Source organism: Gorilla gorilla, chromosome 3 (genome assembly GCF_029281585.2).
Source record: "Gorilla gorilla gorilla isolate KB3781 chromosome 3, NHGRI_mGorGor1-v2.1_pri, whole genome shotgun sequence".
Lineage (NCBI taxonomy): Eukaryota > Metazoa > Chordata > Mammalia > Primates > Hominidae > Gorilla > Gorilla gorilla.
The window spans coordinates 195,999,124-196,012,205 of NC_073227.2; the positions used below are offsets into that span (position 1 = coordinate 195,999,124).

Sequence of the window (13,082 nt, forward strand, 5' to 3'; positions counted from 1 at the left end):
AAGCAGAGAAAGGGAACCTATTTTCTAAAATGGACAATAGTTATTGATGTATTAAAAAATTATTCCAAATCTAGTGACTTAAAATAACACACATTTATCTCAGAATCAGGCATCTGACCACAGCTTAGTTAGATCTTTTACTCAGGGATCTCACAAGTCTGTAATGAAGAGGTTGGCCAGACTGTGTTCTCATCTGGAGGCTCAACTGAGATTGAATCCATTTCCAAGCTCATTCAGTCTTAGAACAATTCATTTTCTTGCAACTTTATGTCTGACAGTCCTGGCTTATTACTGTCCGTTGGCTGGGAGCCTCTCACTGTGTTCTCTGCCAACTGGAAAAATAACTATCCTTGCTGGATTTATAAGGACTTTTATAGAACTTTCATATTTTACCAGTAACACTCCTAACACTCCTCTGAAGGATCCAGTAGTGTTAATTATATTGTTATTTTGTTCTTTAGTCAATATTCTAAATAAAAAACAATATTTTTTGTTCCACTTTTAAGGCTTGCTACTTTATAACAACTTGCCCAAGGTTAATTAAAAATTTTGTTTGGGGAGTACAAGCTAATTTTTTTGAAAAATGTATTTGCATAACTTTTCTATTTCTGGAGTAAATTAATACATTTAACTATGTGATTTCCTGTAATTTCAGGAAGATAACTGTTTTGCCTGGCTTGTAGAAACTATAAGCCCTATATTTATAGATTTAAATGAAGGAAACTCAAGGATTTCTAGGAAAAATCTTCCAGTTATATTTTATGCTACTCCTATAACTCCAGCAGAGAAAGCTGCTTAAGCTTTCATAATGCTACCGGCCTTTGTTACTGAATTATAAAATAAGAAGCAAATAACTAATGGGAAGTTTGCTTTTTCTAAGTAACATAAAATAAAATATTTCAGAGGTAATTTTACTTTACGAGTTAATGCAACCTTCCTGATCAAGATAATAAATGGAAAAATTGTACCTGTTAAATAGCTGGATTATAAAACTATATTCACTCACTCTCTCATTTTATCTACATATAGAAATAAAATTAACATGATATTCTAGCTGATTCAAATTTTGTTTTTCTCTTCACTTTAACATCTAATAAATTTAGTTATCTTATTCACATAAGGATTTTTTTTTCTTTTTTTCCTTATTGTGATAATACTTAATCTGAGATCAACCTATGCTCTTCACGAGTTAAGGGCACAATACAGTATTTACCATGGGCATAATGTTGTATACCTAATCTCTGGAACTTATTCACCTTGCATAACCGAAACAATGAACAGCGAGTCTCCATTTCCTTCTTCCCCCACCTCCTAACGACTACCAATCTACCCTGTGTGTCTGAGTCTGACTAATTTAAATAACTGAAATATCATGCAATATTTGTCATTCTGAGACTGGCTAATTTTGCTTAGCATAATGTTCACACGTTTTGTCCGTGTTGTTACATATTATGGAATGTCCAATTTAAGGCTGAATAATATTCCATTGTAGGTATATGACACATTTTACTTATTCATTCATCTATTAATGGACATTTAGGTTGTTGATTTCCCTTCTTGGTTATTGTGAATAGTGCTGTAGTGACAGAGTGCTAACATCTCTTTGAGACCCTGATTTCAATTCTTTTGAACAAATACCCAGAAGTGAGATTGCTGGATCATATGATAGTTGCATGTTTAATGTTTTGAATAACCTCCATACTATTTTCCATAGTTGCTGCACCATTTTACATTTGCAACAACACTATACAAGCATTCCAGTTTCTCCACACCCTTGGCAACATTTATATCATTATAGTCTTATTTTATAATAGCCATCCTAACCCACGTGAAGTGATACTTCATTATGGTTTTGATTTGCTTCTCCCTGATGACTTGTGATGTTTAAAATCTTTTCATGTGTCTGTTGACCTTCTGTATGTCTTTTTTGAAGAACTGTCTATGGAATCCCTTTGTGCATTTTTTAATTGGGTTGCTTTTCTATTGAGTTTTGTGATTTCTTTGTATGGTTTAAATATTAACCCTTTATCAGGTCTGTGGCTTGCAAATATTTATTCCTATTCCTTAGGCTGCCTTTAAACTCTGTTGTTTCCTTTGCTGTGCAGAAGCTTTTTAGGTTGATGTAGTCTCTCTTCCTATTTTTGCATTTGTTTCCTGTGCTTTTTGTGTCATATCCAAGAAATCATTGTAACAAGCACTTTCAAGAAGGTTTCCCTCTGTTTTGTTCTAAAAGTTTTACAGTTTCTGGTCTTACGCATTTGCCTTTCATCTGTACTGAGTTGATTTTGTGTATAGTGTAAGAAAAGGATCCAAATCCATCTTTTTGCATATAAATATAGTTTTCATAACACCATTTGTTGAAAAACCCCAATGCTTTCCTCATTGTGTAGTATTGGTGCCCTTGTCAAAGATCTGTTGACTGTACATGTATGGGCTTATTTCTGGACTCTCCACTCTATTTCATTGGTGAATATGTCTATCTTATGCCACTACCAAATTGACTTAATTGCTGTAATTTGTGTTATATTTTGAAATCAGAAAATGTAATGCCTCTGGCTTTGTTGTTCTTGCTCAAGATTACTTTGGCTATTTGGAATCTTTTGTAGGTCCCTATGATTTCTTGGATTTTTTTTCTATTTCTGTAAAAATGCCACTGGGATTTTGATGAGGATCACATGAAATCACTAGATTGCTTTGGGTATTATGGCCATTTTAACAACACTACATCTTCCAATACATGAACGCAAGATGTCTTTCCATTTATGTGTCTTCTTTAATATCTTTTATCAAGGTTTTCTATTAGCAGTACGGAAGACTTTCATCTCCTTCATTAAATTTATTCCTAAGTACTTTACTCATTTTCATACCATCATAAATGGGATGTTTATTAATTATTTTCAGATAGTTATTTGTTAATATAGACAAATATCAGTGATATGTGAATGTTAATTTTCCATCTTGTAACATTACTGAATTTATGTATTAGTTTTAAAAATGTTTGGTTGTTTTGAGTCTTCAGATTTTCTACATATATGATCATGCCATCTGCAAAAAGAGATATTTATCCCTGTCTGATATGGATGCCTTTTATTTCTTTTGTTTATCTGCTCTGACTAGAACTTATACTACTATGTGGAATGAAATTGACAAGAGTGAATATCCTTGTCTAGTACCTGTTCTTAAAGAAAAAGTTTCAGTTTTTCATCATTGAGTATATTAGCTTTGGACTTTTCATAGATGGTTCTTATTATGTGGAGGTAAATTCCTTCCATATATACTTTCTTGAGAGATTTTGTTATGAAAGAGTGTTGAATTCTGTCAAATGCTTTTTCCGTATAGGTTGAGATGATCATGCATTTTTTATCCTTCAGTCTGTGAATGTGATGTACCACATTGATTGATTTGCATATACTGAACCATTCTTACATTCCAGAGGTAATTCCTGCTGGTTCATGATGTACGATCCTTTTAATGTGCTATTGAACTTGGTTTGACAGTATTTTGTCTTTTTTTCCCTTTCATGAAGATTGGGGTCTCACTATGTTGCCCAGGCAGGACTTGAACTCCTGAGCTCATGCTGTCCTCCTTCCTCTGCCTCCCAAAATGCTGGGATTACAGGCATGAGCCACTGCACCCAGGAGTTTACTAATATTTTGTTGAGGATTTTTGTATCTAGGTTCATCACGGATATTGACCTATAGTTATTTTTTTTGTAGTGTCTTCATTTAGCTTTGGTATAAGGTTAATGTTGGCCTTCTTAAATGAGTTAGAAAGTATTTTCTTCAATGTTTTGGAAGAGCTGGAGAATGACTAGTGTTAATTCTTTAAATGTTTGATAGAATTCACTAGAAAAGCCATCTGGTCCTGGGTATTTCTTTGTCATGAAGATTTTGATTGCTTATTAAATCTCCTCATCTGTTTTAGTATGTTCAAAAACCTATTTTCTGCTTTATGATTCAGCTATAGTAGATAGGTGATATGTGTCTAGGAATTTATGTATTCCTTCTAGTTTTTCCACTTTGCTGGCATCTAATTGTTCATATTAGTCCCTTTTTATTTTTATGATGTCAGTTATAATGTTTTTTCTTTCACTTCTGGTTTTATTTATTTGAGTTTTCCCTTTGTTAGTTTCATTAAGGGATTACCATTTTTGTTATTTTTTAAAAATGTCAAACTCTAGTAATTATTTTCCTGTTGATTTTTTCTTCTACTTATTACTGCTCTAATTTTTGTCATTTTCTTTTTCTGCTCAGTTATGACATAGTTGTTTTTTCTTTTTCTAGTTCCTTCAGGTATACTAAGTTAAGTTGTTTTGAGGGGATTCTTCTTGCGTTTTATAGTAGGTATTTGTCACTATAAACTTTCCTCTTGGTAATGCTTTTGATGCAACCCATAAGTTGTGAGATGTTCTGTTTTCCCTTTTGTCTCAAAATATTTTTAAATTTTCCTTTTAATTTCTTTTTTGACCCATTGGTTGTTCACTGTATTGTTTCATTTGCACATATTTATACATTGTTCTAGTTATCTTTTGTTATTGATTTCTAGTTTCCTTCCTTTAACATTGAAAAAGACATTAGTCATGATTTCAATCTTTTTAAATTTAAAATTTCTTTTTTGATGTGACATATGATCTATACTCAAAGATGTTCTGTGTGTGCTTGAGAAGAAGATGTATTCTGTTGCTGTTGGGTGGCTTGTTCTTTGTATATCTGTTAAATCCACTTGTTCTACAGTGTTACTCAAAGCTGTTTACTTACTGATTTTCTATCTGGATTTCTATCCATCATTGAAAGTGAGGCATTGAAGCCTCCTACTAGTAATGTACTGCTGCATATTATTCCCTTAAGTTATGTCAATGTTTGTTTCACATATTTAGGTGCTCTGATGATGGGTGCATATATATTTATCATTGTTATACATCTTCCTGATGAACTGACCCTGTCTATCATTACACAATGACCTTCTTTGTCTCCTGTAACAGTATTTGGCTTAATTTTATTTTATTTTATTTTATTTTGACAGAGTCTCGCTCTGTCGCCCAGGCTGGAGTGCAGTGGCTCGATCTCCACTCACTGCAAGCTCCGCCTCCCCGGATCACGCCATTCTCCTGCCTCAGCCTCCGGAGTAGCTGGGACTACAGGCTCCCGCCACCACGCCCAGCTAATTTTTTTTTGTATTTTTTTTAGTAAAGACGGGGTTTCACCGTGTTAGCCAGGCTGGTCGCGGTCTCCTGACCTCGTGATCCGCCCGCCTGGGCCTCCCAAAGTGCTGGGATTACAGGCGTGAGCCACCGCGCCCGGCCGGCTTAATGTTTTTATTGTCTGATGTAAGTATGTGTCCCTGTAGAAGAGGAAAATTATAGACACAAGGAAATCAGCAGATGAATTTGGAGTTATGCTGCCAGAAACCAAGAAACTAACGGAAGGTACGAGAAAAGCCTGAAAGAGATCTTTCCCTAGCACCTTCTGAGGTAGTATGACCCTGACAATGCCGTGATATTGTGATTCTAGTCTTCAGAATTGTCAGACAATTGATAACTATTGTTTAAGCCATGCATTTTATGTTACATTGTTATGGAAGCCTTAGCAAACTAACCCAGACATTAAAATCACCATGTGTAACTGTGGTCCTTTAAAAAATAACTGCAATAAAATATAGAGTAAAAGTAAAAAGTTCAGTGAAGGAAAAGGTATAGAGCTTAACTTACTAAGATGAAGGGGCAATGGAAACGCACTAGCAGATATCACACTTGTAGATATTACCAGCCCCTCTGCCCTACAAGTAAACTCTCAAGGATAATAGAGACTGAACTTGTTTCCGTGATTTCCCTAAGCCAACATGCGGAATGCAGTCTTCTCAGACTGGTACTTAAAATCCACCAGCTAACCAACTTACCAAATCAAATATATTCCCACACTATTACTTTATTCATCGCTCTCTTCTTCAAATTTTGTTTTGTCTTTTCTTACTGACAACAGCCCTCCATAAGAAATGAAGCATATGTATGTACAGATGTGAAATGTCTCTGAGTTATTCAATGACCTTAGACAAAAAGATATAGATGATTACTGATAGTTGAATTCCTTAAAAATTGTTTTAAATGAGGTTGAATTTTTTTCTAGAATTTAAAATACCTGAAGTATTCCATTATATGGTTCAATTTTGAGGAAATAATCTGTGACCAGGTAATAGTATGAGCTGAAGTACAGAAGGTAAAGAGATTATTTATCAGGTATATAAACGGAGGAAGGAAATCAGATTTCTTAATACTGAAGAGTTACTGGAGCACACAGAATGAGAACAAAGAAACTATATTTATTAATGTTAAAGAGTAATTATAAAATTTGGTAGAGATAATGAAGCTAGAGTAGGGATAAATCTTACCCAACTGGTATATTCCATAGAACTGAGAGACTCCTGTTGCTAGGCAATTAATCTAAAACTTAAATGAGAGACAATTGAAGGAGAGAATTTATGATTCTCTTCATCATGTGAGGCCTCAAATAAAAATATTCACAAAGATGAGTGTATAAACAATCCCAGTCCACGAATAGGGCTACAATTAGATAAGATCTGACAATTGGAGCTGACAATTCATTTGTTGGTAAGTCATTCAAAAGTTTAGCTCTAGAAGAGAGAAGCACCAGTACTTATGCATGCATGAATACACACAGATACACATACACGCACAATGTAATTCTTTACCAAGTGTTCAGATAGTCAGGAGGATTTACACTCAATTATTTGGTAGTCTACTTACTTGCTTCAGAATCTTTAACATGTTTTTAAGGATTTTTTAAAAATTTTACTCATAGTTTATAAACAGTGAATTAGGCTATAAATGAGAGCGAGAGGGATGTGGTAATTAGGGTACAGATAATGATGAATTCAATGAGTGTGGAGAGAAAAAACCCAAACTTTGTAAAGGGTAATGTATGACCAACTACTTTGAAGTCTCTACTATTATAGCACTATACCACATTATTAATGAAAATATTATATTTTCTCAGGAGGTGTAGTCTCTGGAGTCATTGTATAAGATAACGTAATAAGTGCAAAGGCAGTCTGGCTCAAATATTTTTTTCCATTTGTTTCCTACTGCTTGCAAGATAAGTTCTTATAAACAAATTCTGAAAGATGTATACTGGTTAAGTTCACTCTCAATGGGGCTACATTAATGAAAAATAATCCTTTTCCATCACAACAAAAATCCACACTCCATAAAAATTAACAAATATATATCAAGAGAGATATGGAGAGAAAATCAGCATAACAAAATTTTACTCACGATGTATAGATGTTGTCCTCAAAGATTTCTTCTACTGATGTGGCTTTCTTCTTGTGGCCTCTTGGCATTTTGTGAAGTAAACCTCCCTTTTATATCACTTGATTACTTTACCCAAGCAATCAAGCCACTCTTTTCACTTTAGTGAGAAGGATAACCTTTTCACTTTAGTGAGAAGGATAACATATTCAGCCTGCAAAAAATCCACTACTACATACGTACAATGACAAACCAAATACTAAATATCTAATCCTATATTAAACAAACATGAAATGAAAAATTTTTGGTTTTATAACTTAAAATCACTGATACGCAATAACAATAGTAACTCATAAAAATGAAGACAAGGTTGATTTTCACTTAGGGTCCTATGCATTAATGAGGAAACTTAGAAAAACAGCTAGTTAAGAAAAAATGTGAACAAAATAAAAACTATTAAGAGCATAGGAGTGTTTAAAATATCTGTCCATGATTTCATCATTTAAGGGTGAAATGTCAGGCTATTTGATCTTAATTTTATGTTTCCCCTTTTTAAGCACCCCTAAATATATTCTGCGATTTATTATCCCAGAAGTGTTGGCAGTGAGCTGAAGGAGTGGCCAAAGCAGACAAAGGATTAATCTAGATTCACTTGAGGATTGTGGTCAATAGTGGTTGAACTGAAGAAGTCCAGAGCTAGGCTATGTGGATGGAAGGCACAGGAGGGGAATTTGGAAAGAGGGAAAAAAGAAAAGAAAGTTATTTTAATCCTCTATGAATTTGATGTGTAAGTTTCAATTAAGAATACAAGTTGTGGTTAACTAATATATCCAAATTAGGATGGTCAAGCATGGTAACACCATAGAGGTGATGGCCATAGGTCAACAGCAAAAGCTTATTGAAGATGAGATGTAAAGGTAACAACAAACAAACAAACAAAAAACTGGGTGCTGTATGGGTTTTCCATGCTTGGCAAACACAGTAAATATTATTGGCATAATTGGATAAGATGATTGGCAGAGAAGAAAGTAGTATCAGACACCCATTTATTTGTGGTTTGTGCAGGACTGATTTGGGAAGTTGGTGTAATAGTAAGGAAGAAAAGTAGATAATAATATAATGAGATGGCTGCCAGTTAAGTGGTTTGTAAGGGCCTTTGGCAATCAAAGCAAATTATGGCCAAACATCTGGTTTATAGGGAATATGAGAATGCTGGGAATAGAAAACTCCCTCTCTGCTGGGCTTCGCATCGTTGAGATTTAAGTTTTGTAAACTTCAGTAGCAATAAGGAGCTCTCCATAAAGAGATACGAGTAGAGAAGAGATTATTGTGGCTTTTCATGAAAGAAAGGTTCTGTATGTGACAGGAAAATGATTCCAGAGAAAAGAGGTCAAACATCAAGATAAAACATAATTAAGGAGAAAAGAATCCAGGTATAGAAGATGACAGGTGCTGAAACTAGCATTTTTGATTTTCATATTACCTACCATTGAAAGTGGTATTTAATCAGTGTGTTTTAGATTCCTCATAGCAGATTTCGCTTTCTCCTGTGATTTTTTTCAATTAAGCCAGTAGTTCTTAATCTCATTACTTTGATAATCTCATCATTAATAGCCTGATAATCACTGTGAATACTCTCACTAGCTAAATAAAACTAGGCATTTTCTATGTAAAATATGGAATGGAATTTTACAAATTCCTAAAGTGTATCTTCGCCCCAAACACTCTGCCTGAATTTATGCTATGTATCATTAACTTATTTTGGCCTGTATCATTCATTTTTGTTTCTAAGTATGCAGCTTAGTGTCTACATATTACATGGTTTAATTAATGTGTTATTCAAGAGCAAAGCAACAAATCAGTGTTGCCAGCCAGACATACTAGATTTCTCATTTGCACAAATATGTGGTAATAAATTTGTACTACTAGGTAAAACTTTTTTATTGTATTTTTATATAAGCTATGTAAATGTGTTTTCATATATGACATAAATACTTTTGGAGGTCAATCTCAGGAGCTGGTGACTTTATCGTCTTAAAACTGCAAGGGACATTGATGCCTTTGTCCCAGCATAATATTACCTTCCCCAAAGCTTTCCTCCCCCTTTTTGGGGTTCATTAATTTCCTTTTCATTTCTGAAGGCAGTTTGTTTTGTCTTCAGCATTTTCACATCTCTGACTGTTACTTTCCTGGCTTGTTTTATTTCCTTTTCATTTTTCATAGCCAAAGGCTTTGAAAACAGTTATTTTTATTAAGGGTATAACTAAATATATACATCTTTGAGTAATATCTATCTATGGACACATGGTACTACCTCATTTAATTCCACTATTTTTTATTGTGTTATTCCACAAAGGTATCCACTACAGTAAGTACTACTATTTTTGAAGAGCAACTGATGCTTTGTAATTTGACAGGAAGAAGTGAAGATAGGACAAGTAATGATTTGTTGCATGGAAGTATATATTAAGAAAGATGAAAAAAGATACGAAAGTATTTCTTATATATATATATATATATCTCCAGAGTAATGTAACTAAATAATGTATCACTTGAAACTGAAAGGAAGAATATTGATATTTATTCCAATTCAATATGTATAAATCAAGATTCCCTTATCAAAACAAGATATACGTTCAGCTTTTAAGAGCCTTTCCTTTTAAACATTTGTGAAAATGTGCACACATATACATATATTTTGATAACAGCATAATGAATCCATGTGTTCTTTATCTGGGTTCAGGATTTATCAACTGGCAGGCAATTGTCATTTTTTAGTATACAGTCTGAGTTTGCGTCACCAATGTTGAAGAGCCAATCCAATGTAGTATTATATATTGAGTCATGTGTTGAGCCATTTTCACCCATATATTCCTGCTTCTTCTTCACCCTGGCCTATTCATAACACCACCTGTGTGTCTGCCCTTCTTTTTATTTTATCTTTTAATTTGGCTGCTCTGATAGATTGACTGTCAGAAAACAGACCACTAAGGGTCAGCATTGCATAAAATCAACCCAAGGGAGAAAGACAGACGAATCTTGCCTCCTGCTTTCCCCTCTTTTGCTCTCACTCATAGCTCCATCATGGTGGCTCCATAAAGGCTGCAGGTGAGGCCCTGCTGCATATGAGGATCACACTCCTGCTGCTCTCACTGAGGATATTTCTCTTCCTTTTTTGATGAGCCCATATTGGGCACAAGACCACAGGCCCCCAGAAGTGGTGATAACCCTGAGGGTAACTTGCACTGGTAGTGGTATGAATCTTCTAAGCTGGCTCTCCTGTAGCTTGTAATTTGGAAAAAAGAGACATATTGTCCACATCAGAAGCTTTTGATTTCCAAACACCTCCCAGTGTTCACCTACACAGACCAACGTGCTCTCCTGGAAGATCACCCTATTGTCTGGAATGACTGCTGCTATCATAGTTTTGTGGAAAGGGATCCAGAATCTCTGGTTGCTATTAGCAACTGTTTTGGGGGTTTTCAAGGAACGCTACAGATAAATTACATTGATTATGAAATGACACCCAAAAGGCCTTCTGCCACATTTGAGCATCTGGTATAAAAAGCTGGGTAGTCAGGAGACAAAATTCCCAACCACGAAATGTGGATTAACAGAAGATATAGTAAGAGAATTAAAGTTTCAAGAATGTGATAATTCCACTCTGATGCAAAGTGGCTATGAGGGCTGGAGGGAGAACCCACACATTTTTTCTTGAACTGGCAATAGTGGTAGACTATTCATTATTTGGAAAGTAATACCTCCCTTGGGCAGGAGGAAATAATTGTTGTTGCCAACAAATTAAATGTTGTTTAATAGTGCCATAGGACTTAATGTGATTTTAACTGTACTTGAGACCTGGAATGAAGAAAACCAAGTTACAGCAGGTGACCTATGTGTTCTTATATAACTTTTACAAATGGAAATAAATAGCTATAATTTCTACATATCTGATGATGGTGTAGAACTTGCAGTAAAGGATAAATATGGTAGATTATTATCCTATATTATTGGTTCAACCTGTAATATTGGTTTTAATTATAGAGTTATACAGTTCCAAGGTACTGAATTTATATCATTTGCATTGCTGTTGGTACACGAGTTAGGTCATAGGTTTGGTATGCAGAATGATGGTAAAGATTGTTCTTGTGGTCATGAAACATGCACGATGTCTTCAAGAATATAAAGGGCAACAAGATGAAACATTGTCTCCACAAAAAATACAAAAATTATCCAGATGTGGTGGTCCCAGCAACTCAGGAGGCTGAGATGGGCAGATCCATTGAGCCATTGAGCCAGGAAAATTGAGGCTGGCAATGAGCCGTGATTGTGCCACTGTATTCCAGCCTGAGACAGAGTGAGACCCTGTCTTAAAAAAAAAAAAATATATATATATATCAAAGACAAGTCATCTATTCAGACACAGAAATTATTCTATATTTGTCAGCCTTTTATCTAAGCACTATTTGCATACTGAAATCCAGAGAACATCATTGCAGAGAAGTGCTGTGGCAATGGTGTGGTTGAAGAAGGAGAGAAGTGTGACTGGGGATCCTTACGATTGTGTGCAAAATATCCATGTTGTTTGGCAAACTACACTCTGAAATCTGGGGCTGCCTGTGCTTTTGGGCTTTGATGCAAAGCCTGCTAATTCATGCTGTCAGGCAATATGTGCAGAGAAGAGAACAACGAATGCGTTATCTCATAGTGTTTCAATAGAAATTCACATAATTGTCCAGCAGATATGAATGTGCACAACAGGATGCATTGCATGGGCAGTGTCTATTGCTATGAAAAGGGATGTATTAACTACGAACAGTGTAGGCAAATTTTTGGCAAAGAGGCAAACAGTGCAAATCAGAGTTGCTACAGAGAAATTAATACCTGTGGTTACCATTTTGGTCACTGTGGTATCTGAGGCTGGACATGTAAGATACAATATCTCAGATATCTTTTGTGGGAGAGTTCAATGTGAGAATGTGAAAGAAATTACCCATTTGAGAGATCACACTACTGAGCACTGAACTCACATCAGTGGTGTTACCAGCTACAGTACTGACTTTCATCTGGGGATGACAATAACTGATATTGGTGAAGTGAAAAATAGCACAGAGTATGGTCCAAAACAAGCGTACATTGACAGGAAGTGTGTTCATTATCATTTTGGAAAAGTACTTCTTCTTCTAAGACCCGCAATATGAGAGGAATCTGCAACCATAAACATTAGTGCCACTGCAACCAAAGGTGGAAAATACTTATTGCCTGATACAGGGCACTGGAGGTAGTGTTGATAGTGGCCTATACCCTGCCCACCCCAAAAAGATGAAAGAGTTGTTCAAAAGGATTTTCTTGATAGTAATTTTTTAATTCCTTTTTCTCTTTTGTTTTACTGTTTGTTAATTTTGCTTTCAGTGATACACACAAGAAAAGAAAGAAAGAAAGAAACAAAGAAAGAAAGAAAGGAAAGAAAGAAAGGAAAGAAAAGAAAAGAAAGAAAGAGAAAAACATCATCTAAGAAAGAAATGCAAATTGTTCAAACTTCACCTGAGATAGAAAAGCAAACTGTTCAAACTTCACCTAATAAAGAAATGCAAAATGTTCAACTTTCAATTATGAACAAAGAGCAAAATGTTTAAACTTTATTTCAGAAAAAAATAGTAAAAATTTACTATTTCAGAAAATAAACCCAATTCTTAATGAAATTTTTCATCTGTTAATTTTTAATGACCTGGCAGTAGAAATGTTATTGTGTATGTCAGAGATCATTGAAAGAAAATCCCAGAGATCTATTATATTTAAGAATCACAAATAGTAGCCA

At 34.7% G+C, this 13,082-nt stretch overlaps 1 protein-coding gene across 1 annotated transcript in view; it reads left to right on the forward strand.

The window, feature by feature from the left end:
- ADAM29 (ADAM metallopeptidase domain 29) overlaps positions 1 to 12,816 on the forward strand; it is a 100,609-nt gene extending 87,793 nt beyond the window's left edge. Inside the window, exon 3 of the transcript XR_010133545.1 lies at positions 12,677 to 12,816. The gene's annotated coding sequence lies outside the window, so the exon portion shown is untranslated. The remainder of the gene's footprint in view (positions 1 to 12,676) is intronic.
- The last annotated feature ends 266 nt before the right edge of the window (positions 12,817 to 13,082 follow it).